Here is a 26,808-nt window from a genome sequence, read left to right as displayed (position 1 = left end):
CTGACCTGGAGGGGACCCCTTCTAGCAGGGGGGCTGGAACAATTTGTACAGTGGGGGCTCAGAGAGCCATTGCAGCAAACTGTAAACCCTGCATATGATGGAAACCGCTTCCAGCCGGGAGTGCGGCAGCCCCCCTTGTTCCAGCGCCTCTGCCTTCTAGGGGTGAGAGAACAGTTTAGCCTTCATCCCCACGCCCCCTTCAGTCTTTGACTTCTCTGCTAAGACTGCCAGCTAGGGAGGCAGGCAGGGCCGATTGTCCTGCTGGTTTTTACAATGGGAAGTGCTGCCAACTAGGAGTTGGACCGAGACTATGGCCTCATGTTTCGTAGGATGCCAATCGTCCTTGCATCCCAAAGGATGGGACAAGTTCAGGAATGGGGCTCCCACTCTGGGGCAGCGGCAGGCGGCATGACAGGGGGAGGAGGGTAAACAGTGCCTGCAAGGACCCCCTGGGACAATGCAAGCTCCTGTTTTAAGGTGCCATGTGAGAGACTCACCTGCTCCAAGCTCCATGGAACTCTACCAGAGGGATCTTGCCTGGCATTCTAGGAATTCACCGGACACCAAGCCAATCCCCTCCGCTGTGGTATTGCAGCAATTCCTGGTCACCTCTAAAGGCTAGAATATCCTGTTACCAGCCCTGGGAACCAGCCTTTCCTCTCCTCGATCCCTGCTCTTCAATATTAAGGTGAAATCAGCAGGACAGCCATAGCACCAGTGGCTTCCCCCGTGTAGCAGTCGCTGTGGGATCTGGCCCAGTCGCCGACTTGCTAAAGACACCTTCTCTTTCAGGATGTCACATTTGGTTTAAAGATCGAGATGGTCCCTGTGGCTCCCCCCCCCCCCCCATCCCCATTTTCGGATTGGGAGGGAACTAAAGCCCTACATCTGCAAGGCAGACCAAAACCAGCCCCCTCGAAAGTTGGGACGGTCCAGGTTCCAATCCCAATCTCAGCCTGGTCGTTCGAACCTCTCTCTGGTTTGAATCAAGGAGCAGGGTGCTGGGCTGTGCAGTCTGCCAGTGAGGCAGCTGGGGTTTGTCCTTCTCACGGCTCACAAAATGCCAGGAGAACTTTGGAAGGTGAATAGGGAAGAAAAGAGATTTTTCCTTTGGTTCCCCCCCCGTGAAAGATTCTGCGCGTGTGAATTGAAAGTGCAGGGCTAAACTGCACCAGGCAGCCAAGCACAGTGCAGGTGCTGCTTTCTTAGAGATCTGTTCATGTAACTCACTCCCCATCTGCAGCAATCCCCGCTGTTCTAATCTGGACACCCTTCCGCCAGCTCCCCACCACCGCCTCTCTCTGCCAGCTCCCTCAGCCCTGTTCCTGGCCTGGGCTCCCAGACCACTCTGCTCACACACACCTATGTTCTGAATTGTGGTACTCCCTGCTATGGTCATCTTTAAATGAGCCCCCGGCAGCCTTCAGCCTTCCTCCATGTGAAACTATACAAGCAGGGAGCATTGGGCCATGCTCTCTGTGTAACCAATATACAGGAACAAAATGTATATATTTCCACCAGGTGCCCTCAATAGACCTTGGTTTGTTTGCTGAGCAATCCTGCTTCCCTCCCCCCGGCTATGATTATGGATATGGCAAACTGTTACTGTTTAAACCGATCCTGCTCACCTCCTCTTTCCAAGGGCACCTACCCTGGGGCCAATAAGGTGTTTTGCAGGCTAAGGTTAAGAGGACATTTTTACGAGACCATTGGCAGCGCATCACTGGTTACGTGGTGATTTTGTGACGTGTACGAGGCTTAGATCACCAATACTTTGTCCTTTCTGAGCTAAGGCAGGATTTGAACCCAGGGCTCCCAAGGTCCCAAACCAATAGCCATTGAGAAAGGGACTCACTGACTTCAGAGGGGATTTGGAGGAGGCCACTAATCCACTATGACCACTAGCCCTCTTGCCTTTTACGTTTCTATTGTTGCATTAGCATCCTGTGTGTGTGGACGCAAGGAACCCTGAATCTGGTTAGGGTTTATTGTTTCGTGTAGACCAGAAATGTAGCTGCGCACCAAAATCGAACTCTTCAGGAATCCTTATAGTGTAAGATGAAGCCAGGGAAAGAATGTTTTAGCCTCTGAAGCAACCTTTTGTGCCCAGCCCTTACACATGCTGGAAGTCAGTCAGTCTGCGCTAGCCCATCAGTGAGGCCAGGCCTACATTATAAACGTATAACTGCATTGTTTGGGGGGGTGTTGATTTTCCAGGAGTGTGGATTCCACACCCCTGAGGGATGCAGTTACACTGACCTAATCCTGGTGTAGACAGCGCTACGCCGACATAGCAACCGCCACTCACAAAAGTGGATTAACTACGCTGACCGGAGAAGCTCTCCCATCGGCGCAGTAGCGTCTTCACTGAAGTGCTGCCACTGCACTGGTGCAGCATTTAAAGTGTAGAGCTGCCCTGAGAGTGAGCCAGAAAGGAAGTGGTCATTCTGTGGGAATGCCAGTCAGCCAGGCCAGGGAGGGTTCTCGGCATTATTTGGGTGTGTGCATTTTAATACAAAGATCATTCAGAGCAGAAGGAATCTAGCCAGCAGCTCTGGAAGGTTTGGAGGTGGGGTTTTTGTTTTGTTTTTTGTTTTTAAATTAAAGATCCATCTAGACCTGTCCACCTGTCGTCTCTTGTCTTATATGAAGGCTGTAAGCTCTTCAGTTCAAGGGCATCTTTTTGTTCTGTTTGTACAGCACCTGGCACACTGTGGTCCTAGTGCAAGACCTGAGGCTCTTAGGTGCTATAGTAATACTACCACTAATCCTATCTGGGGATGAGAGATGTTTTAGGCATGAATTATTGTGGAGGACCAACTAACTTTATTCCAAAATTACCCAAATGTGTCGTTTTAGGAAAACCAGGAACAGTCAGGGGAATTTTTATACCAGTTCAGGGATCTGACCTCCCCTAATTTTAGTCACATGAGGTTCTCCCCCCTGCCTTGGAAGATAAGACAAACCAAAGTACTCCAGCTTATTAAAAAAAGAAAAATAATAAAACAAAACAAGCACCAAAACAATGGGTTAATGTAGTTACCCTTTTTGTTGTTGTTGCTACTTCTCCTTTGTTAGAATCTCTCTGCAAAAATTAGACCTCTTAAAGGAGGGTCCGTGTTGAGTAGGGGCACTTTTCTCTAGGGAAGTGAAATCTAAAGTTGATTACTTCCAAAATTGGTAGGTGGATTCTGCTTTGCTTATGGAAGATAACTAAGGCCTGGAGCTCTGAATTCAATGCAGCTTTGTGTGCATAGTTCTGCACATGCGGAGTTTCTTGAAGGAATCGGATCTAAGAGTTTTTGTAAATGGACAGAGACAGGTGAATTCAGCTAAATTCTATGAAATTCGGTAACAGGAGGGAGGATTTGTACATGACATAAAAAGCCATTTGAGAAATTACTACTCACGTACTTTACGTTAAGACATCTGCGTAAATGTTTGAAGGACAGGGCACTGGTTCACTTAAAATGGCAAGGTCTTTTATAAACCACTGTCCTTAAAGACCAATTTGGTGACAGGCAAATTAATGAAAATGAATCATCTTAAATGTGAATGAAATGTCACAATGTCGCTGTTTCGCCAAAGTCAGCTTCCATCTCCTCTCCAGGAAATGTGGTTTAACTTCATCCTGGTTTAAAAGGGAGAAGATGTTAATACCTTTAAATTACAACAGCATTTCAGTATCCCATTAAAATCATTCCAGAAATAAATCTAATTCCTGGCAAAGCTCCTGTGAACTTCTTGCCAATCAATTCTAAGGCTGAGTGGAGTCATTCTTCTGTAGATTGCAGAGGCAGCATTGGGCCTAGAAAGTGTTTTTTTTTTTTTTTTTTTTTCTTCTTCTTCTTCTTCTTTCCCCCCCCCCCCCCCCCCCTTTTTGGAGCTGCTGGGCTGTGATTGATTTATTGTTTGTGTGAGATCATGGCTAATGTTTGTTTGCAGTGTGATGATGCTGATTCAGAAGTGTGTGAGTGATGCAGACAGCGTGTTTTGGTTTGGCATCCACCGCCCGCTCCCCATGGCTGTTTATCAAAACGATAAAGTACTAATCCTGCTGCGTTCAGATATTCCCATTGATTCGTCACCTCGATGACCGTGGCTGGCTGACTCCTTTAACTCATAAATATGCAGCTCTGTGAATATACGCATTTAGGTTACTGTTTGTTTGTTTTTGTTAGCAAGATATTTATGGCTCTTTGGTTTTGGGGGTGGGATCTTTTTAGAACTCTTTTTGAAGTTAAAGCTGTAAACATTTTTCTTTTTGTTTTTAGTTTGCTTTAGTTTCATTATTTTAAAGACATACACGTTATAATCCGTCCTTTCTCCCTCCCTTTGTCTATGTAGATGCTATAATCTTTGGGGCCAGGGACTCTTACTCTGTGTATGAACAGCACTAGCACAGTGGGGCCCTGAACTTGGCTGGGGCCTCCAGGCACTGCAGGAAAACAATAATTTATAGTTTAAAGATGTTTTTGCTTTGTTTTTTTCTTTGCTTTTTTGGTAGCGTTTTTAAATGTTAAAAGACTGAGACTATATTTAAATATATTGTGTAGGGGTTGTTATTAATAATGCTTAGATTTTGTGTGTCTTTTGAAGTGGGCAAGAAATTTATCAGGTCACTTTTTAAAAAAAATTATTATGAATAACTTTTCAATAGCTGCTTTTTTTGCTAATGGTTAGTCAATGGGACCTCCAGTCCCATTGGGAAGGGCTTTAAGTCCCCCCTTATTTGGTATGAATGTAAAGGGACAGCTTTTCAGCTGCTGTAAACCATCCTAGATGGAGCAGCTTTGATGGAGTTTGCACCACTGAGGCTCTGGGCCCAAACACAGAGCTCTCTTTCGGTTTCTAAAATATATTAAACAATGCTAAGGGGTACTGAGAAATGCTCCTGTTTAAAAATAGAGCTGTGGCAAATGAGAGAGAATCACTTGGGAGAATCTTGTACCACTTCAAGAATATGAGGAGCAAACAAGGTTTCTACCCTTTTAAATATGAGTATGAACTAACAAGACACCCTCATTCCCTGGATTTTAAATATTTTCCTTATGGTATGAATGTTTGGGGAACTTCCATTAAAAGTATATTAATAACAAGTAGGGTGTCAAGCGATTAAAAAGATTAATTGCGTTGTTAAACAATAATAGAATACCATTTATTTAAATATCTTTGGATGTTTTCTACATTTTCAAATGTATTGATTTCAGTTCCAACACAGAATATGAAGTGTACAGTGCTCATTTTATATTTATCTTTTATTACAAATATTTGCACTGTAAAAAACAAAATAAATAGTATTTTTCAATTCACCTCACACAAGTACTGTAGTGAAATCTCTTTATCGTGAAAGTGCAACTTACAAATGTAGATTTTTTTTTTTTTGTTCCGTAACTGCACTCAAAAACAAAACAATGTAAAATTTTAGAGCCTACAAGTCCACTCAGTCCTACTTCAGCCAAAATCACTCAGACAAACAAACTTGGTTACAATTTGCAGGAGATGCTGCTGCCTGCTTCTTGTTTACGTCACCTGAAAGTGAGAACAGGCGTTCTCATGGCACTGTTGTAGCTGGCATCGCAAGATAGTTACATGCCAGATGCACTAAAGATTCATATAGGGGCATATGAATGTTTAGCATATCTGGCATGTAAATACCTTGCAACACTGGCTACAATAGTGCCATGCGAACGCCTGTTCTCACTTTCAGGTGACGTAAACAAGAAGCAGGCAGCAGCATCTCCTGTAAATGTAAACAAACTTTTGTTTGTCTTAGCGACTGGCTGAACAAGAAGTAGGACTGAGTGGACTTGTAGGCTCTAAAATTTTACATTGTTTTGTTTTTCAATGCAGTTATGTAACAAAAAATCTACATTTGTAAATTGCACTTTCACGATAAAGAGATTGCACTACAGAACTGGTATGAGGTGAATTGAAAAATACTATTTATTTTTACAGTACAAATATTTGTAATAAAAATAATATAAAGTGAGCACTGTACACTTTGTATTCTTTGTAACAGAAATCAATATATTTGAAAATGTAGAAAAACATTCAAAAATATGTAATACATTTCAGAGTGTACAGTGCAATTAATCGTGATTAATTTTTTGAGTTAATTGCATGAGTTAACTGCGATTAATTGCTAGCCCTAATAAAAAGAGATTCTCTAGGATATTTTAATCATGTGTGATTTTTTTTCAAAGACAGGTGTTTTTGAAGTGAAAGAGGGAAAAATGAGAGGAAGATAGACAAAGCCTCTATGGCATTGATATACCAGCTAAGGAGTAATTCATCCCTCTGGAATTTCTTCTGTGGACCAGATCACACACTTTGGTGGCTTTCTCAGACTCAAACTAGGTTCAGACAAGGAACCTACCACTTGCACCCTCTCCTGCTATTTAATTGCTGTTTGATTAGCACTTTTTTGTGGTCCACGTTTGTATCCACATTTGTATTGCTCTTCAAAGGTGTTATAAAGGAATAACAAATATGTGTGTGTGTTAGCACGGTTAGAAATAAAAGCCCCAATTCAGCAAGCACTTAAGTATGTGCTTAAAGTTTAAACATGTGCTCGAATGCTTTTCTGAAAGGGGGCCAAGTTAAGTGAAAAGCTGCAATCCAGAGTGTGGTGTGGGGCTAGATGCTATCCTGTCATATTTGTGACTTGTCTGCTAACTAAAGGACAGGCACTAAGGAGAGTTTTCCTTTAAGGCTGACAGACCATGGGGGAGAAGGAGAGGAGGAAATTCAAAAATAATTCCTCCTTTGGGTGGCTTTATATTACTTTGTTAGCTTGATAGGATGGGTAATTCTTAAAGGGGAAGCTAAACTTGTGATGACCCAGCTAATATAAAATCCATATGATGATCAGATCAGTTACTAATAACCAGTGACTTTTGCATACATATTGAAGTCTGAAAAATTATCTTAATTTACAAGTGTGTGTGTGTGTGTGTGTGTGTGTGTGTGTGAGAAAAAGTGGTTGAGGGCAAGCAGGAAAGGGATCAAGATTCTTCGCTGTGACGTTAGCCAGAGGTTCTGGGTCTATTACAGGAATGGGTGGGTGAGCTTCTGTGGCCTGCAATGTGCAGGAGATCGGACTAGATGATCATGATGGGGCCCTTCTAGCCCTAAAGGCTATGAGTCTGAGCCTGTTTTATACCATCTGGGTGGAGGCACGCACACACTCAGTAACATAGCATATGAGCAGCTGAACAGAAAGCACAAACCCCATAACCTTTTAGGGGACTTTCCAGCCCTCCCATAGTGGTGTACGGTTGGATATGGGTGCAATAGTGAAGGTTCACTGCCACCTCTAGGCAAGCGTTAGTATAGGCACCCTTTGAAGACTGGAGCACAGAGAGAAAACAATCCTGGGATGTGTCCCAAATCATTGCAATCTCTGTGCCAGGCCACCTACTATCAGCTGCTCTATGTATATATGCAACTACATCGGCTGTTTAGGCTTTGGTATAAATACATCTCGTTGTTTCTTTATTCTCAGTGCAGTAATCCCTCTAGGACACTTAGAATTACACATAACAAGCAGCCGAGTGAGTCCAGAGTCACCACTCTGCACTGAATTGCTGCCTAGGTTACTGCAGCCATGATCCATGCTGGGGATACATTTTTTTTCCCCTAAGGATCTTAAAGAGCTAAGCATTGTGGGCAGCCTGTTGTGGACAGACGGCTTCACAGTTAGATCCCTTTGCAATGGAGCTTGTCTGGGGCTGTCCCTAAAACTGACCTAGCCTGGGGATGTGCACCCTCCTGGGGCAGCACATCCTGCCACTGCCTTCATAAGACGCTCTAATATAACCCCCCACCCTTGATAACCAGTTTGTCCTCCGAGGGGTGGGGGAGGATGTGTTGTAGAGGGAGAGGAAAAGAGAGGCCAGCACGACAGGCGAAGAAAACTTCTGAGTGAGTGCATGAGCTGGGAACATTCATACTTAGCTCCTATAATCACACCGAGCATATAGATCACCTAGAACAATGTTTGGCCTGTGGTGCTTGTTTGAAATGGGCGGGGGGAGGGGGTGGAAGACATGGAGACAACTCAGGTGGAGAGGAGAGGAAGAGTTATTTTCTCTTGTCCTTTTTTTTTTTTTTTTTTTTTTTTTTTCCTCCTCCATTCAATCTGCCACTTTGGTGCATCTCAAAAGCAGATAATTTGCACGTCCCAAGTATGGTTCTATGACCTGGGGACAAGACATCACAGGCAGGCCTGGTTCAGTGGTATCTAGAAATGGGGTGAGGCCATCCTGGGAAGGGACAGCCTCTCAACCCCCTATTCTCTGGGGTGGGGGACTCCTGAGTCCCCTCTAGCTACGTCTATGCTGAGAGGGGCATTGCTTTCTCTGCTTTTCTCGGGGCCGTCCTGCGTGTCTGGCAGCCACTCCAATTTCCCCGCGTGAGAGAAGGATGCGAGTTCAAGGGTCAGCGTCCGCATGCTGATAACCACCTCCTTTTCCCCTGGAGGAGGAGGGCACAGAGAGTACGTGCCCACTATGGAGAAATTCAGTTTGTGGGCACCTGTTACTGGAAGAATAGTGTCTCCCAGAGGGATGCAAACATCTGCCATCCTAGTGTCAAACCCTGGGCTGGATTGGAATGGACTCGCTGAACACTGAAGGCTCCTTCGCCTTCTCTGCTCACCTGAGTCTTCCTTTTGATTCCAGTTTGCCTCTTCAGCCATTCATGATTTAACTTGGTATTAACCCCCAAGCATCTTTCTCCAGACTGGCTCGCAGCCAGTATGGGAAGGGAGGACTGACAGACTCTTCCAGGGCATGTGAAGATTTACAGGGTGCACAGAGACTGGGCCCTGGCCTGCTTTTTGAATACACAGGGCCAAATTCTGCTCTTGGCTACCCTGGATTTACACACTAACAGATCAACATAGCTCCACTGACTTCAATGCAGTTGAAGTTGTCAGGGCTGTGGTGACATGCACCAGTTCAGGGTCTGGCCCCTTAACTTTAACATGGATACTCTAGATGTACACCGGTGTAACTGAGAACAGAATTTGACAGGCAGGGCATTGCAAGTAGTCGCTCAGTGAATCCACAGATCTGCACCTGGGGCTTGATCCTGCACCGCTGGTGTCTGACGTACCAGACACACTGGTGTCTGATCCTCCACGGCTGGTGTCTGATGCTACTGAATGGAGTGAGAACAGACTCCTGAGGAGGAAGGTAGAGACTCACTAGGGTTAGGAGTGGGAGTGGGAGCACAGTTTATCTCCTCTTAAAACATGGGCCAGCGAGGAGTGTGGGAGCTCCTCAAAGGGGCCAGCCATGTTTCTGTACATCCCCCGCCGCACTGCCCATCTCTACATCACAAAGCCGTGCACCATGGAGGCCAGGCTTGAAAATACTCTCTCCTGGAGGATCATTTTCACTGGGCAAGTGTGTATATGACCCCTGTGCTGAAATCAGCAACCTCTGGCCTAGCACTGTCCAGCTGTCCACTAGGCCAAGCTCAACCTGGGGGTCACTCAGCTGAAATCATGGTGGAGGAGTTGGGCCAATTGGCTGTTTTAAATATTCATGTTGATCTGTCAATCCCCCTCCCACCCCCACTCCTTAAATTTGTGTTCCAGGCAGGTTTCCCTGCTGAGTGTATTTGAGCAGATGCCTTTGGATAGCTTACTATTAAATTAGTCCTTCCTGCATCCAACTGGAGATAATTATGTTTTCATTAGCCTGGGATGATGTATTACATCTTGATGGAACAGGCATGCCAGAAAACAAGAGAGGTGGAACTGGGCTTTTTCTTTTGAACTGACTGACACAGCTAGCTCGACTTTTCCACTTTCCCAGGCTGGGTGTGCTTAATTAGCCTATTTTTTTTTCTCCCCCTTTCTTCATCGGCTAAATGCTCTGACATCTCCCAGGCTCACTGGGGTGTGGTGGTTGCTTTTTTAAATCAACGGTGGAAAGTTTTCTAATTGAATTACCTGGGATGCTGCTACTTAAAAGGGCAACTAGACAATCCGCCACTAGGCACTCCGTCTACCCAGTCCTTGGCTGCCCTTTTTACACACAGGAAACCCAGGGTCCAGGTTTCCCATGGGAAGGGTTGGCACATGCAAATCAAGAGAGCAGGCCCTTAGATCCAGGTTTCTTGTTTTAAGCAGGTGAACGGTGAACTCTTGAAGAACAGATTTTTGATCTATTTTGTGTGGTGGTGTTGCCATAGAAATGGGAGCCGTTGCAAAGACAGGATCATGTCAAACCTGTGTCTACACGGTGCTTTAGCAGGAGCAGTTAATGCTCCACCAAGGGAGGAGAGCTAAAGATAGGCAGACAGTCCCAGCTCTCTCCTTGCTAGAGCTCTGTGTCTTGGTTCTTGCGTACAGAAATATATTCCATTGAGAAAAAAACCTGCTCTACTATCCCGCTCCCTACAACCCAAACCTTCCTCCACCCTGAGCGCAGGCATTTTAGTGGCTGAGACTTTTGGCCTTGCTTTTCAGACGGGGCTCCTTTCCTCACCATGGTCCGCGTGGGGGCAGTGGCAGAAGGAGGCATAAAACTCCCAAACCATTGTGTGTCTTGTAGCCCACCTGTACCATCCCCTCGCCCAACCCTTCCCTTTGGAAAGAGGTGGCTGCAGGGGGATGTGGGAAGAGACCCTGCAGGATGCAGACGCAGGGCCAGGCAAATATTTGTTTCAATACCGGTGCGACTGAGAGAAGCCTGGTTCCAGCTCTGGGGTCCATCCTCTACAACTCTAGACCCGGGGGGACTTACTGGGGGGAGATGGCGTGTGCGGAAAGACAGACGATGCTCCAGGCAGCGCTGGGGCTGGGGCTGTGGGTCTGGCACCAACCCAGCTGCAAAGTTCCATAGGTGACTGTATAGGAGCTATACTGGGCGGGGGGGGGGGGGCATCTGTGTACACCGCCCGCCTCCTTTTCCCGAGCAAGTGCGGGCTGGCAGGTCCTTGGCTGGAGCCCCCGTGGCTTTGGGAGAGGTGCCTGTCAACAAGCGGGGGGAGGGCTTAGCTCTCCACTGGGGTGGTTAGTATTTGGCCCCCTGCTCCAGTGGACCCCCCCCCCCCCCCCGAGCCGCCCAGGCGGCTCTATAAGAGGTGGAGGGGGCTGCGCACACACAGCCTGGCACCTCCAAGGAGGGCTGCAGCCTCTCACTCCACACCCCTCAAAACCCCTGCTTGGACGTCCGAGCGCATTCCTTTCCGCCATGCTAGGAGCAAGGAGGCACGTTCAGGAATAAATTCCGCGTTGAGCTCAGCGCCGGGGCTCCGTCCCTACCTCTTGCCGCTGCTTTTCATCTCCCCGCGAAGAGCCGCCCGGTGCTTGCAGGGGAGGAGAGAGAAGAGACGGGGGGGCTGGGACCGACTACTTATTCCTCACTCGGCGCGGGAGAGCGGAGCAGGCGGCTCAGTTGCTGGGGGACGGGGGGACTCCACCTCGGCCAGCCACAGGCGGCTCCTCTCGCGGAAAGGTAAGTCCATGGAGCTGAGCGTCTGCGCTCGCCTAGAAGGCGGCCAGAGCAGCGGGTTGGCGACAGCTTTTGTGCTTAAACCAGGACCCGGAGCCGGGGAGGCTGCAAGGCACCCGGCGTGACCTCTGGGTGCGCTGGGGGGACCTCCGCCTCTGGGCACGTTTCCCCCTTCTAAGGCCAAGCAGCAACCCTGCTTGTGGCCGATCTGCGGGGAGAGGAAGCCAGGCCGTCCGACGAGGCACAGGCAGAGCCGTTGGGTTTGGCCGGCGTTTCTCTAGCAAACTTTGCAGCTACTTTTCAGTTTGTTCGGAAGCGCGCGCGTGTCCTTGTGTGTCTGTCTGTGTGCCTCTAATACACACCGCTGCACTGACAACTGGTCAACAACAATAGTGGAGGGGAAGGTGTGCTCGCCGGGGGCAGGTAGAGATCGTCCTGTTCGGCACTTTAAGAAGATCTATAACATGCGTATCCTGGGCGCGTACACACCTCTGTCAAATGTGCGCGGAATAGGCGAGATGGTGACATTTTCACATAGAACTTCGCTGTCCGCATGACGCCGATGCGGGTTCAGCGTTGGGTACTTGGTGCAAACCGAAGCGGCAGGAGCGAACAAGTTGTAGGGAAGGGGGATTTTTATCCCGAGTCGAATAAATGCGGGGAAGCTTTGTTACAAGCCCGCCGGTTCTCGTGTTTTCCAGTCGCCCCCGAATTTCCTAGCTTCTCTTCCCGTTCACACGCTGGAAGGCGAGGGCATTTCGGAGCGAGGAAAGCGGGTGACGGATTCACGTTTCCCAAGCTGTGCACCGGGGGCACTTATGGGAAGTGGGAGAAGGGGTTAGGCGAAGGGTTGGCCGCGCAGAGGACGAGGGCGCGAGCTGGAAAACCAGCGGGGCTGGATTTCAGAGCTTGGCTTCCCTCTGAAACTTTGTCTTTGCTCCCAGCTCTTTCCCAGGCGCTGCTGGAAAGCCCCTCCGCTTTGGTCGGGGGGGATTCGCCAAGGGAAAGCCGGGAGCAGGCACCCCCCGGCCTGGTCTCTCCAGGTCTCTGGCCTCTCCCGGCGCAGGTGTCTTTTCCTGGCAGTTCTAGAGCGCATGGAAAAGCAAATGCGCTGCAGGGAACCCCCGCAGCTCTTAGGGCCGCAAATCTCCCCCGGCCGGTGTGACTGTAAAGCGGCCTGGCTGTGGCGGGTAACCCCCTGGCAGGCAGGTCTGGCCCGTGCCAGGTTAGATCCGTGCCAGCCACAGCGACCCCGCGGCTGTTTTGGCTTCAGAGGCTCCTGCTTTTTCTCCCGAGTCTCGCCAGGACGCGCTCTCTTCCCCGCACCGAGCGTGGGGAGTGTGCCCGCGGGGCTAGGGAAACTCTGCCCCGGGGCAAGAGGGCCGGGGCTGCTCGGCGGAGAGCGGCCGCGTACAGAGCTCCCCGGAGCCCTGGCTCCGAGCCCTGGGCTGGGACAGGGGTGCTGGGGGGGCGGGCGGCGAGCTCCACTCCCGGCAGAGAGCGGGGCTAGCACTGAAACGGCGGCTGGCACCGGCTTCACTTCGCGCGGGACCTTGGGCCGCTCCTGTTCTAGTTTGACGTTGTTTGAAGATTAGCCGGGCTAGCTGAAGCCGGGGGTATTAATATGTGCATTGTCCTTAGCTGCTCCAGCCCCCTGCCCGGCCGGGGGCAGATCCCTGCCACCCCCGGGGGGGAGAAGCCAGCGGCAGCCCAGCCGGAGACAGGGCCGGGGGCTGCGAGTTTTGCTCTCCGCGAATTAACACCCATCGGATGGCCGAGCTGTTGCTGTAACTCTGATCAGGTGTAGCAGGGCCCTGAGAACCAGCAGCAAAAACCAGGCTCCGGGCGGGACCGTCCCCGGCTGAAAAAGAAGAAACCGTCGCCCGCGGCCTTTCCAGAGTGTCCGGCTTTCCCCCGCTCGCTCCGCAAAGGTGCGCGGATCCCTGGGGGCGAATGCCAACATAGAGCCGGGTCCCCTCCCTGCCACCCTCTCTCCGAAACGCCTTAAGGCCGGGGGAGCTAGAAAGAGCATCTGGCAACCACGGGAGTCATTGGACAACGCCCGGAGTGATCCGAACCCACCCGAGCTGCTCCGGCGAGCATCCGCCCCACATTCGCATCTGCCCAAGAGCTCAGGGGCAGCCGCTGCCCGCCCATGGCTCCTGCTCACGTTTTACCTAAACGAGTCTTCAGAAGTTTTGAGGGTGTTTTTTTTTTAAAGCTTTTCAGGCCCTGGAAATGCACCCAGCTCGGCCACTGCAACCAGCGCTGCCCCCCCCCCCCCCCGCCGCGTTGTATAGTATTCCCCGCTCCGAACCGCTCCAACGAGGAAAGGAGAATCGCTCTGCAGAGCAAACGAGCCGGGGGTGATCAAAGAAAGCCACTTTCTCGTGCTGGGCTGTACGTGGACCTGCAGCGCCGGGGTTACCGCTGAATAACTAACGCGACTTCCCACCCCGCTCCGCCATCCCCTTCCCGCGCCCTCTCGCTGATGTGTTAAGTCGCTAAAGAGCCCTCCCCGGGCCCTGTGTGCGGGCGACGGGCTGCGCCGCTTCTGCCACTGGTGGGGTCCCCGTTGTTCACCCCGCTAGCAAACCCGCCCTGCGAGCCTCTTCCTCTCCGCGCCTGAGCTCCCTCCCGCGGCCCTTGGCTGGCCAGCCCGGGGGCTGCCCTGGGCGAGCTGCCCGGCGGCGGGAACTTTTCCTGACCCCGTTGCAAAAGGAGAGAGTCCTTCTCTCCGCGGCAGGGTGTTAAGGGCCGGGGGAAAGGGGACGGCGCGGATCACAGCTCTGGCTTGCAAAGCACGCCAGGGCCAAGGGGGTGTCCTTCAAACCCGCTGCGTGCCCCGTGGAGACCGGCCTGTGCTCAGCCGGCTCCGATCCCCTGCAGCAAGCGAGTCCCGCTGCTCCCGGGGTAGCTAGGTTCGGAGCCCAGCCTGGAGCAGGCACCGGCTCGGAGTGGGCAGCCCCGGGATCTGTCCATGGTGCTGACGCCGGGCTAAGGCCTTTCCGGGCACAATCCCCTCTGCCTGCCAGAGGCACCTGCTCCCCGGATTCCCGGCCCAGGCGGCGGGTGAGTTCAGAGCCAAGCATGGGTGATGACAGCGGCTCCGGGCGGGCGGGCGCCCACCGAAATACACCCCGGCTTTGCCGGCGAGCGCCACACTCCAGGGAATCTCTGCTCGAGCCATGTGCACCGGCGGGGTTTCCTTCCAGCGCTCCGGCGCTCGCTCGGAAACGCCAAGGCGGTTACAAGCTGTAAACCGTTTTCTCAGCTCCTCTGCAAAAAGGGTCTAGGCCTCGATCAGAACCAGGCATGTACCGCCGGTCTTCCCTGTTGCCACCGCTCCTGGCTGCTTGCTCTAAGAGCTAACCCGGGAGTCCAACCTCAGGTGCGCTCCCGTAAAGCGGAGTCAACGCGTTTAGGGGGCTGCGGGTCTCCAGTTCTCTGAATCCGACTTCAGTCCGGTCCCGCTTCGCCGCCTGGTGTCTGCCGCTGCCCTTTTGGGCCAGGCTCTTTGCCCGGTCCAGTACAATGCCAGGTCCCTTTTCCCTCCCATGCCCAGGCTGGCCCACCCCCGTCCGGGACCCGTCCCCCAGCCTAGAGCGCAATTCGGAGTCCCATTCGAACGGCCCAGAACTCGACCAAAAACCCGGGGTTTGGGTGCTGTCCGTTAGGGGAGGCAAACTTCAGATCCCGATCTCGATTCAGATTTTGAATCCCCCCTCCCCATAACCTGGGGTGTCCACACCTAGAGAGGAGACGGAGCAAAATCCTCGGTAATTTCTCGTCCGACCTGATGCCCGCTCCATTCTGCTTCAAGTTAAAGGCTAGAAAAGGAGGGGCAGAGAATGTGCCTCGTCAAGGAAACGGGGGGGGTTCATTTCTTTACTTGTCTGGCTCCAGGAAATTGGAAAGCAATTTTTATCTTTGGAAAAAAAAATGTAATTTGTTCCCGCAAGACTCAAAGGGGACGTGCCCCACTTGCCGTGCATCTCGTGTGACTCAGAGCAGGGCTGTGTGGAGCGGCTAAACATCAGCGGCCTGGAGCCAACGCGCGGGGGATGCTATGTACAGAGTTGGTTAACAAATAACACGGGCAGATGCGCCGTAACGACTGGAATAGCCTCGGGGGCAGACCCGTGTTGGTGTAAGTCACCGTCGCTCCGTTCAAGTCAATGGAGCTACACGGATTTACACCATCGGAAGATCTTTGCTTAACTGGATGCTCTTGAATATATAGCTCGGTGCATTCATTGCCTTCCAGTGCTTTCCAGTTCAAATCCTGTCAGGCCACTGGGTAATTATGTACGAAATCCCTGAAGGTCTGATCCCCCTCCCATTGAAGTTAATGGAAAGAGAGACGCTCATTGGTTTCAAGGGAGCAGAATCAACTACTGGCTGTGAATGGAGCTGTACGGATGTGTGGGAGATAAAAGGGGGACTTGGAAAGGCACAAAAGCAATGATCTGCCAAAATCCATCTGCCTTTCAATGACAGTGGAGGCCTGAATGCCATTTGTGCCTTAGAAATCCCCCCCACACACAGGCACACACCCAGGCAGGGTCCCTGTCCCCAAAGAATTTACAACCTAAGTTTAGCTATAACATCCTAGCGGTAACCTATTTGAGGATCTGATCCTATAAGCTGTTGTGGTTTTTTTTTTTTTTTTTTTGCTAAGGCGTCTGTATTTGCATTTCAGGTCAGTAGTGGATCCGTATAAAGGCCCAGGAAATCTGCCTAAATGTTTAAATCAGTGACTGAAAACTATGTATAGTAATGGATAAGTCATGTGCGCTTGGCTTGCATACATTAACATTTACCTTTCCTGAGTAAGGAGAATATTGTTCAATACCTCCACAATAAGTCCATGCTGGGAGCCGGATCTGTACAGAAACCGTGACTGTGGTATTCTACTCATGCCTGGATACAATAACTGTGGCATCAAAACAAATTGATGTGGATTATCTGGTCACTCATGTATGTCCATAAATAAACATGTTCTGGCCTAAAAATAGAGAGATCCATAAGCCAGTGCCTTTGCTGAAACTAAGGGAGTGTGTGTTTGCTCGCATCAGCCTGTTTCAAATGAATTTCACAGCACAATGTGTACAGTACCTGAACCAATGTACTCTTGTGTTAATCTCATCCGGTTGAATGTCACCATACACGGTAGCTGTAAAGCAAGCAGTGCTAAGGACCACTATGACAATGTATTCATGTTCGGCATTTGTGTGGGACTGGATGTAGCATGGATGTAGATTTGGATGCACCTGTTATGAGAGATACAAACAGTTTATAGATGCAGTACACCTCTACCCCGATATAACGCGACCTGATATAAACCTGATGAGGTTCAACAAGGACAAGTGCAGGGTCCTGCACTTAGGACGGAAGAATCCCATGCACTGCTACAGACTAGGGACCGAATGGCTAGGTAGCAGTTCTGCTGAAAAGGACCTAGGGGTCACAGTGGACGAGAAGCTGGATATGAGTCAACAGTGTGCTCTTGTTGCCAAGAAGGCTAACGGCATTTTGGGCTGTATAAGTAGGGGCATTGCCAGCAGATCGAGGAACGTGATCGTTCCCCTTTATTCGACATTGGTGAGGCCTCATCTGGAATACTGTGTCCAGTTTTGGTCCCCACACTACAAGAAGGATGTGGAAAAATTGGAAAGAGTCCAGCGGAGGGCAACAAAAATGATTAGGGGTCTGGAGCACATGACTTATGAGGAGAGGCTGAGAGAACTGGGATTGTTTAGTCTCCAGAAGAGAAGAATGAGGGGGGATTTGATAGCAGCCTTCAACTACCTGAAGGGGGGTTCCAAAGAGGATGGAGCTCGGCTGTTCTCAGTGGTGGCAGATGACAGAACAAGGAGCAATGGTCTCAAGTTGCAGTGGGGGAGGTCCAGGTTGGATATCAGGAAAAACTATTTCACTAGGAGGGTGGTGAAACACTGGAATGCGTTACCTAGGGAGGTGGTGGAGTCTCCTTCCTTGGAGGTTTTTAAGGCCCGGCTTGACAAAGCCCTGGCTGGGATGATTTAGCTGGGAATTGGTCCTGCTTTGAGCAGGGGGTTGGACTAGATGACCTCTTGAGGTCCCTTCCAACTCTGATATTCTATGATTCTATGAACATGAATTCGGATATAACGCGGTAAAGCAGCGCTGGGGGGGGCGGGGCTGTGTACTCCGGCGGATCAAAGCAAGTTCGATATAACGCGGTTTCACCTATAACGCGGTAAGATTTTTTTGGCTCCCGAGGACAGCGTTGTATCAGGGTAGAGGTGTACTTGGGTATCTGAGTATTGCCTATATAAGAAATCTATATATATTTAGGCTAATACTTTGCCTTTCTATATCCCCTTTTATCTGAGGATCTCAAAGCACTCTACAAACAATTAATTGGGCTTCACAACTCCATGTATTCTCCCCATTGCATAGACAACTAGGCCCATGTTTTCAGAGGTGCTAAGACCCTGCAACTCTTATTAACTTGTGATGGGAGTCTGTGAATGCTCCAAGACTTTTAAAATTGAATCCCCCCAAAACTGAGGCATCCAAAAATGAGTGGACACTTGAAAATATGGGTTAGGGGTTAGGGTTAGGATTAGGTTAACCCTAACCCTAACCCTGGCCAGGTTTATGGAGAAAAGGTGAGATTGGAATTCTGGGCTCTTCAGCGCCTCTGCCTCTCTCAATGGTGGTGTAAAAACATCTCCCTGAGTAGATCCACAGGGCACAAATTGGCCCAGATTGAAGAGTTCATCTGCTTCTGCTCTTTATTTGGCCCCTCCCTTCAGTGTACAATAGCCTTCGGTTTGCAGTATCCGGCTTATTTCCGCATCAACCAGAAGTGATGACACAAGTGCAGGATTATGCCATCCGGCCAGGGAGTGAGTATCCAGAACAGATACTCTCTGAGGGCCCGATCCTGCCTCTCTCGCTCAGGTTGAGTTGTAACTTTCTTGGGGCTTGATTCTGCGCTCTGCATCCAGCACCACAGTGGGTGCGGGATCAGGCCATTGCAGACTAGGCTGGTTGAAACCATTGGGGCGACTCACTAGGTCAGGCACTACTCAGCATGAGTGAGTAGTTTGTTGTCCAAAACGCCTTTCCACCAGAAGACTGACACTCAGGAACAGAAGTCTGGACGGGACCTCCTAGGTCATAGAGTCCAGACCTCATAGTCCTAGAGTCGTGGCTCTCAAACTCTTTTACTGGTGACCCCTTTCACACAGGAAACCTTTGAGTGTGACTCCCTTTATAAATTAAAAACACTTTTTCATATATTTAACACCATTATAAATGCTGGAGGCAAAGCGGGGTCTGGGGTGGAGGTTGACAACTTGCAAACCTCCATGTAATAACCTCACAACCCCCTGAGGGATCCTGGCCCCCAGTTTGAGAACCTCTGTCCTAGAGGGACCTCCTGGGTAATAGAATCTATTCTCCAGGTTTTGCAGGCAACACTGTCATATGGTCTTGTTCATAAACTCATCAAGACCCATCTCCAAACTACTGACAATCTCTTTTACTTTTAAACCTCCGCTAACCAAGAAAAGGGAACAAACCCCCAAACTGCCCCCAAACACCCCACCCCCAAACCCCAACAAACAAAAACCCTCCCCCCCCCAGCAGAACTTTGAGCCCGTAAAGGGAATTGCCAGAGACTCCATATAATTCACTGGGGATTTTGCTATTGATTTTGCATGGAAGACATTCAGGTACTACAGGGATGGATGGTGTATAAACCCCTAAGATAAAAGAAACTGAGATTCTGGGCCTAAATCATCGCTGCTCTGCACCTTGCACCATCATTTGCACGAGTGAAAAGTAGGAGCATAAGGCGACTGGATCCAAATGGCAGCACCGCACACCCACTCTCCACTGGTGTAAGTGATGACTCAAGGTGAAAGGCAATGGTGAAGCTGGCCCCCTGCTTTTATGCCCATGTCCCTAGATATCGAAGTAGTGATGTTGGGTGGGAACAGGCGAACATGAGCATTTGGAGGAATTCTCTCCAAATGGAATGCTTCCATAAGGAACTGGCAGCAAATCTTGAATGCCACTCTGTCTTGAGAAACGACTGCGCTTCAAACCAAGACACCATAACTCCTGCCAGGAGAAGCTTGACGTTTTCATGAGGATTTTAAATAGTGATGTGAGTCATTCTTTCTAAAAGTCTGGAACAATGAAGTTTATTATCGTTTTCTGTCTTAATTAGGCTGCTTCTCTCTCAGGCTTGTTATATTAGGAACATTTAACAGGGAGCTAGGAAGATTTCTGAGAATCAGCAGTAGAAAGAATGTAAGAGAGTCCGGGCTTCTGTGAAATTAGTCCGAAGCTTTATCCCTGGAACATCTTAAGTTGCAATTCCTGCCATTGACTTTATTGCTTCTGCCTGGCTGGCTGCATTAGAGCGATTAAAGTTTGAGCCAACCTGCTGCAACTTAAACATCTATTAAAATGGAAACAAGTTTTTTTTATTGTGCCTTGATTGGATTTCAAAGCCATATATCAAGTTACATTTTCTCATTTATTTCCCATCCATCTCTTGTACTTTTGGTAAGAGTCGTGGACAAACTGTTGTCATATCCGCTTAGATCCATTTGTCAAATAGGAACCTCCGATAAAATTCCATTCCCCTCGGGAAATTGATATCAATGAAATTTATGTTCTACAGATGGGCCCATACCTAATAAGAGCTTTAATTTTGCTTGTGGATGGGGTGGAATTGACTATTTTAGCCAAATAGTTTCAATATCACATTTCAGATGCAAAACAGAAAACAAACAAACACTGTAGGAAACAGTGAAATGGAAGTGGCGATCTTCAATATCACATTTCAGATGCAACCCCCCCCAACCCACTTATGAAATGGAAGCGGCAATCATGTTATTGAAATATGTTTAGCCCTGGAACTCTAAAAAAGCTGTTTCCATCATCAACATAGTTGTCTTGGCAACATTAAAATTTATTTCTCTCAATCTGCTTAGACAGCTGCAGGTTATTTCACTATATTTCAAACAAACTCCAATGGCACTTTATATATAGGATCCAATCTTGCTTCCGTTGAAGGTCAGAGCCTAATGTGATGGGCACTACCACTGATTGTACTGGGAATGTGCAGGAATGCTGTACAGATGAAATACAATTGGCTGATATTACAAGACTTGTTGGTTTCCTGGACTTGGCATTACTTTGTCATGGAATGCACTGAGCGAGGATGATTCAGATAAATATGAAACCATGTCCTAGTAATTGAACAAATGTACATTTGTTCACACTGAAGAAATACTGTATCACTTGGATTCAGTTCAACTATATTGGGATGAGGAAACATGTACTGCTTTAATTTCATGAAAACAAAGCCCTGATTAGAGACTAACGTGTTCTCTTAGGAAACGAACACAGATTTATTTATATCAGAAAGTAGGCAACAGTTTTATTAACTCCTTTCCTGCTGGTGGCCATTCTGTATACATCCATAATGAATACAAACTGGCTGTACTGCTAAATACATCAGGCTAAGCATCTTAGGGTGACCAGACAACAAATGTGAAAAATCAGGATGGGGTGGGGGGGAATAGCAGCCTATATAAGAAAAAGACCCAAAAATCAGGACTGTCCCTATAAAATCAGGACATCAGGTCACTCTAAAGCATCTGTACTGGGCACTTGATTTCTCCATTGGGACGAACAGGAGAAGAATCCTTCCCATCCCACAAACAGGCTGGGGAATGGCAACACTGCTTACTGCACCCAGCGATTGCCAGGGGCTCCCTGGCCCTAGATCTCCCCACCTCTCCCTCCATGGGGGCGAAGGACCAAATGTTGTATGTAGTGGTAGACACTCCATGCCTCCCCTGCATGTGGCTGCCCAGACAGCTGCCGCCGATCTGAGCATAGGGTACACGCTGCAGTCTCTTTCTCCTCTACTCTATGCAGCAGAACCACACCAGTTACATTACCAGCGAGCCCCCCAAACCTATGGAGGAATGGGCAAGAGTTGTCCCCTAGGATTACATCCTAGCATCCTTCCTTAGGCACAACTTCCACTGAAATCGGTGGGAGCTAAGAACTGAAGGATCCAGTGATTTCAGTGGGACGTTAAATGGTGACAGTAGCATATTGGGTGTGGTGGAGGTGCAGCAAGGAAAGAGTTAAAATGTACTGCTACAGCCTGCATGGACTGGCTAGGTAAATTAGAGTGGTCCCACCAAATACGGGGATGGTCACTGGCAGAAAAGTAATAGCCGGGTATCAGTAAGCACAGAGCGCTGGCAACGGCAAATAAAATAATTTCATTTACCTGTAGGTGCAAGTCAGCCTTACAAAATAGTCGGGAAAATCTACCAGCCCAGACACACGATTTACTTTCCTCCCCTTTACTCCATTGACCATAATGACATGCATAATGTTTTACTTGCCCGTCAAAGAAATATTACCCTGTTCTATGTGGATTTTTGCAAGGCTGGGGTAGATGGATATTTGGGATTGTCACAGAAATAAAATCAGGCGAGCAAAAAGGCCTGGGTACCATGTAGCTATATCACTGCAATTGTTTGAAACGGAATGGCATTCCGTGCAAAGCAGTTGGCAAGAGTACAGATGACTGTCAGTGAATCATCTCAGTGCTCCATTTCCAGGTCCACAAACGCAGGTTTACAGTCGCTGTGCATATGTTGCATCCCATTGCTCTTCATCAGATTCACTGACGCTCCATGGGTTGTAAAAATTAAACCGGCATAAATCTATCAGCTCCGGGGCTCTTTGTCTGACCATATAAATCCAATGAAAACTGATTTAAACAAGACAATAGTGTGCATTTAAAGCTGGCACATAAAAATGTAAGCCATTAATATAGCCAAGATATATGAGGGAGAGGACTCAATTGATTTTCTGAAGGCCTGGGTAAAGTAAGTGTCATTCCTGAGGGCAGGTGTGTAATGTGTGTATACTTCTGGTAGCCTGGAACTGATGGCTGGCGTAGTTAGGGGACTGCATATTACCACATAAGATTTATTTGCCTCCTGTCTTGCTTTTAAATAAAATCAGCCAATTAACATATGTGCTGGATTTTATTACTTGGAATTGTATCTGGCGACTCTAAAAGCTTTTCTTATCAGTTTTTGTGGGATTTGGGGTTTCTTAAACCAAGGACGGCCAAGCTGTTTTGATTTTTATGCCTCACCAACCATTAGCTCTTACCCAGGGCCCGATTCTGCCACCGTCAACCATGCTGACTGCGTGCTTGGTCTCCGAATAATCCCATTGAAATCAAAGGGACTGCGCAGGGGGTAATGTACAGCTCGGTGGGAGTGAGTGGATCAGAATCCAGCCCAGGGTTAATCCCTTTCAGCAAAGGTTCTGAAAGCACGTCACAAACCATGAAACCTCGCAACACCTTTGTGAAGCGGGTTGATACTGTTACCCCCCATTTTACACACAGGGAAGGAAACCGAAGCAGAGAGGTGAACTGATTTTGTCCATGGTCATGAAGGGCAGCTGGTAAGAGAATGCAAGAGTGTCGGTTCCCTATCCCTTCTTGTTCGTACCGTTGGCTGCCTAACCTGGAACCCCTGGAGTGTCAGCGTATTGATTTTGGGTCTCACTAGACCACAGTAATGTGTGTCTGTTGCCAAGTCTGCATCCTACAGCACAGCCCAGCCATTGCTATCAATAGCAACAATTCTTTCTGAGGGGGTTGCAGCGTGTGTGTGTGTGAGTGAGTGCGTGTTGCCATTCAATGGATGTACTCTTAGGTATTTCTGTGGCTGCCATTACTTAATATTGGAGCAGCTCACTCTGTCCAACGTTTTTATCATCACACCACCCCGGGGAGGCAGGGCAGTGCTATTCTCCCCATTTTACAGATGTGGAACTGAGGCCCAGTGAGACTAAGTGATTGATTTATGCAAGATCACATAGGCAGCCTGTGGCAAAGCACGGAATAAAGCCTGGGTCTCCCAAATCCTAGGCTAGTGTACTAGTTAAACTGGTCCTCTTTCATATGGAAATGAGAAGAGGATCATCCATCAATGTGGCATATGTTTACTGCATTCAAAGGCAAATCCGGCTCACCGTATTCATGTGAGTAACATTAATGGGAGTAAGTAGGATTTGATCCCTAATAAATGTAATGCTATGTTAACTGGTTCTCTGAATCGATGCTTTTAGATTCATTGATCACAGATGATGTATTTTCGCTTGTACTAATAATTCTCCCAAAGATAACTAATGTGGGCACCATTTTGCCATCCCATTAGGACTGTACTGCATCTCTCCCTTGCTTTCCATTAGTGGAACACTTCAGCTTTGGTCCAAAATTTGTCCTCGCCGTTCATAAAAGGAGATCTGCAGAAGTTGTGAAAGATCATAGGACCTGCTTGTGCAGGGAGCCAACAAACGCAATACGGAAGCTCGGTTTAGTGAGAATACTCTTCAGATAGAATACTGATGTCTCCTTTTCCCTGCTGTCCCCTCTGCCTGGAACCCCCTTCCTGTCCCAGTCCTGCATGCCTCCATTTAAAAGTTTATAAACAACTCTTTGCACTCAGATGGCACTGTTTTAACTTCCAAGCACTTTGCAAACCTTACTATGACTCTGTTAGACAGGTCAACATATCCCCATTGTAGTGAGGGGGGAAACTGAGGCACAGAGTAATCACTTGAGTACAAGGTCGCACACAGACAATGTCTGATCCAATCAGCGCTGAAAAACCCTTGTCCTCTCATCTTTGCGCGGGAAGGTTGGAAGGGATCCTTACTCCTTATTTCCATTCAACTCCTCCTCTTTCTGGAAGGGCTTTGCCCCAACAGACCTTCCTTAAATTTGGGGGGCATGGAAGGATAATATTTAAATGTTAAATTTAAAAAAAATCTTGGGTTTAGGGGCAAATATGCAAAGCGGGGTATGCAAAATAACATTGGTCTAAATTCTGCTTCATTGTACGCATGCAACTTCCTGGCCTGTTTTCCGTCGCGGAAAGCCATTGCCATCTGATGCACACTCAGGAGTCTCTCTGAAATGTAACTGGGGCCCACAGATCAGCTCCTGGTGGGAAAGTGTTTGAATCACACAAGGCAGCCTTGTAGCTGGGTCTCTGAGGCCTCTCTGCTGAACTGCAAGGTGCAGGGGTGTCAAGGGCTGAGTGGGTCACAGAAACTGAATTGGCTTCTAATCTTTAGCCGTGGACCCCTCTGGGAAGGTCTGGGGCATGTTACATTGGACAATGCTAAGCAGGAGCTGTGCTGAGTCCATGGCATCCCGGCTCCGTGGATAAGTCCCCAGGTCTGACAATCTGGCACCTTCCACAAACTAATTTCTCAAAGGATGTTGACCTCCTTTGTAAAGTGCTCTAAGATTTACGGGTGAAAAGCTCTATATAAGAGCTAGGCCTGAGTATTGTTTGTTACAAACAAAGGATTAGATTCAAATGCTGTACTAAGGAGGAAATTACCTGAGTTCTGCAGCATGTAGAATCTGAAGGATCTTGTGAGCTATGTGCACAAGTGTAGCTAATGCATGAAACAAACAGCACTGCCTGGACCTCTGGAGTTGTTCCTTAGGCTTCCCTCTTGGAGCATTTGCCTGGAATCGGTGTTTCTTATTGCTACCTCTGACTTCTCCCTGAAAACATGTCTCAGCTGATTGACATGTGATGGCCTCTAATGGGCTCTTGTGTGTCTAGGAAAACATTTATAATGGGCATGTGTTGACAAGCAGATTCCTAGATTGAGAGCTTGGCCCCTCATTCCCCAAGCACTATGTAGGTGGCACAATCTGCACTCTCTAGCTTCCCTATAATGGCACCTTCTGGGCTTTTAGGAGGGACATTGACTAGGCTGGAGAAGACTCAGAGGGACAGAAGGGGGTGATTCTAATATTTTTTTACAGCCAGGAGACACTCCACTGAATTGGACAGAGTTGCATCTGTATAAAACGAGCATGAGTGAGATCAGAATCCAGCCTAAGGTGTCTGTATAGAGATCGGGAAAGTTGCATAAGGGGAAAAGCAAGGAGAAGTCTGACATACAGGTAATTCTTTCTGACTGCGTGAGGACCTGTCAGAGCTGCAGGATGCTAAGACAGCAAAACCCAGGGCCTGTCTAGGCTTTGCCCATGAATTTCTAGCAGGTGAGGGGAAGGTCTGTTTGATTTCTCGCTGCACTTTATAATTCTGTAGGAAACAACTGAGAATTAGGAGTTTAGGAGAAGTGAGAGTCTCTACACTTTTTTTTTTTTTTTTTTGCAGGATAGGAAGATTTTGTGTGTGTGGTGTCAAAATATGTTTCTTAAACAGCTTTCAGTGATGGGTGGGGAAGCAACATTGACACCTCTGTACCCAAAGCACAATTTCCTAGGCAAACAAATCAGATTGGAGACATTAAGGACTATGGGTCTGATTTTTGCTAGAACTCAGTACCCAGTGGCTCAGTGTAGGCACCTGAATGCCAGGGCTTCATTTCCAGATATGCTTCGCATCCATCTGCTGCCATTGCTCTGTGGGAGTGCAGCACTTCTGGGAATGTGGCTGAGGTCTTAGCATGCCCTTTGTCTCTGAGGAACTGGTTTAGCCACTCCCTAGCCTTCCTTGGAAAATATTTTTAGTCATGATTTCAGCTTGTGTGTATAATGTCACCTGTAACGCTGCTAGCTGCATTTTGCCATGATATTATTGATCAGCAAATTGAGTTTTTTAAATCATATCTCACAAGGCACACCTTGTACAAACATTATTACAATAGTGTGTAGGTGCAAACACAGGGATATATTCTGTCATGGTGGGGTTTGAAGAACTGATTCCTACCAGATCACTTGCAGGTGTTGGGAAAAGGGGTGACCTCTGGTAAGCTTTTTGGTATGCGTGTAGGTTCTTTTATGGTTTTTAATGTTCTCTCTCTAATGCTTTCACCTTAGGAATAAATGTGCTTGCTTAGAAAGAGCTGTATGGTAACTCATCATCGTGGGCAGTTACGTTGTTCATAGCCTTTGAAGCATAAGCAAAATGCAGGTGCTGGCCTGGTTAAGCAGTCTGGGTTGCTGGGGCTATCACAAGGTAGGCAGGGAACTGTGCAGCCTGGAAAAATGCTGGTCAGCATGGAGAGAAATGTGGGTCTGTGCCCCAGAGATGTCTGCTGGGAGCCGGACACCTACGAGTGGGTGCCCTCAGGGGACCACAGAGTGGTACAGGTACAGTTACCATGAACTGTGGCAATGGCCACTGCATTTAGGTACCTAGATAAGTGCTGGGATCCTCTGAACATTTGGTCTTGCATGGTCTCAAAAGATCTGTGGAGGTGGATCGTCAGACCTCAAGGGTAAAATATA

General features: G+C 48.4%; 1 protein-coding gene across 2 annotated transcripts in view; it reads left to right on the top strand.

The window, feature by feature from the left end:
• The window catches only part of NOS1 (nitric oxide synthase 1), a 143,377-nt gene that overhangs the window by 36,615 nt on the left and 79,954 nt on the right, over nt 1–26,808 (top strand). The window contains exon 1 of one of the 2 annotated variants that reach the window (XM_054006851.1): nt 11,203–11,474. The exons of the other annotated variant lie outside the window; for it this stretch is intronic. The gene's annotated coding sequence lies outside the window, so the exon portion shown is untranslated. Of the gene's footprint in view, nt 1–11,202; nt 11,475–26,808 lie in introns of those variants that run through there. 2 annotated transcript variants of the gene reach the window in all.

The sequence above is a fragment of the Malaclemys terrapin genome, chromosome 16 (assembly GCF_027887155.1).
Source record: "Malaclemys terrapin pileata isolate rMalTer1 chromosome 16, rMalTer1.hap1, whole genome shotgun sequence".
Classification (NCBI taxonomy): Eukaryota; Metazoa; Chordata; order Testudines; family Emydidae; genus Malaclemys; species Malaclemys terrapin.
The sequence above is the reverse complement of the archived record's forward strand: the minus strand, read 5'-3'. Positions and strand labels throughout refer to the sequence as shown.